Raw genomic sequence first — 1525 nt, 5'->3', positions numbered from 1 at the left:
CTTATAGAATTGTACAGTAAGAAAGTTATTTCCCTTAACCAGGAAATTAACGTTCTTAGAATTGACAAGACAGTTGACCCTGAGTGGTCAGCTAAATATCTACAGCGGATCTAATAGTTAATTAGTTAATTATAACTAGTTATGGTTAATTATTCATATTTCCCCATGAGCTAAATTCGCTACATGTATTTAAAGTAGCTAAGAAGCTAAGATTCTATAATGTTTTGTAATGCTGTTGTGTCCGCCATCTTGTGAGTGTGCTCCGCTGTCGCCGCCATCTTGTGAGCGTGCTCTAGTGTGGTTGCCATTTTGCGATCAGGCTCCGCTGTCGCTGCCATTTTGTGAGCGTGCTCTGGCACAGCCGCCATTTCAGTCACAAACATTGTGTCGCGTTCTTCCTCCACGACACCCACAGTAAACAAAGATCCAACAGTCAACAAAGCATAATCCATAAGGTCCCTTAAACTACAGTTACATTCCCCTCCAGGTAACCAAGATTTCGTGGGTTCATCCAGTCCAAAACGGAACAAGTCTTTAAACAAAACTTCATCATACAGTGGAACTTGATATGATAGCACACAGAACCGGTGAACATACTCCTCAATAGAAAGGCCTCCTTGCCGAAGATGTAGTAGCTGGGTGACTGGGTCCATACCTGGCCAGAGTCCTTTAGAAAAGCTGCTGGATCCTTGTGGGGCTGAGTATTCTGTCACGGGGCTGATGAGACGAGAGGTGTGCGGATCCATGTGCAAGCTTTATTTAACAAGAGAAGTGGTCAAACACAGGCAGGGTCGATCAATGGCAAACAGGTACTGTATATGGCGGGCAAAACACAAGAATAGTCAAGTTAAGTCAAGTCAAGTCACCTTTATTTATATAGCGCTTTTAACAATACAGATTGTGTCAAAGCAATTGAACAGCATTAATTAGGAAAATAGTGTGTCAATAATGCAAAATGACAATAGTAAACACTAATTTTTCAGTTAAAGACAGTTCATCATTGAATTCAGTGATGTCAACATCCAGCTCAGTTTAAATAGTATCTTTGCAATCATGTCAACGATATCGCTGGAAATGGAAGTGTCCCCAACTAAGCAAGCCAGAGGCGACAGCGGCAAGGAACCAAAACTCCATCAGTGACAGAATGGAGAAAAAACCTTGGGAGAAACCAGGCTCAGTCAGGGGGGCCATTTCTCCTCTGACCAGACGAACCAGCAGTACAGAAAAATCAATTTAAGACGTAATAAAACAGACAATGAACAATATTAACAGCAATTGTTATAAGATGCAATCAAACTTATAACAAAATGTGGTAGTTCTGTATGTTGTTTCAGGGTTGGCATCATCTGAGGTCCTCTGAGGGGTTGGCATCTTCTCTTCTCAGGTGTTCTGGATCCAGACTGAAGCTTGCATAAATCCTAGGTACCACGGGATGTCAATCCTGTGGCAAAAAACAGAGAAACAATAGAAACATAATTAGTGTAGCTGCTGTTCCAACCAAGCAAAATTGATTTGTTTAACCCAA

The sequence above is a fragment of the Sinocyclocheilus grahami genome, unplaced genomic scaffold (assembly GCF_001515645.1).
Source record: "Sinocyclocheilus grahami isolate Dianchi unplaced genomic scaffold, SAMN03320097.WGS_v1.1 scaffold48.1, whole genome shotgun sequence".
NCBI lineage: Eukaryota > Metazoa > Chordata > Actinopteri > Cypriniformes > Cyprinidae > Sinocyclocheilus > Sinocyclocheilus grahami.
The sequence above is the reverse complement of the archived record's forward strand: the minus strand, read 5'-3'. Positions refer to the sequence as shown.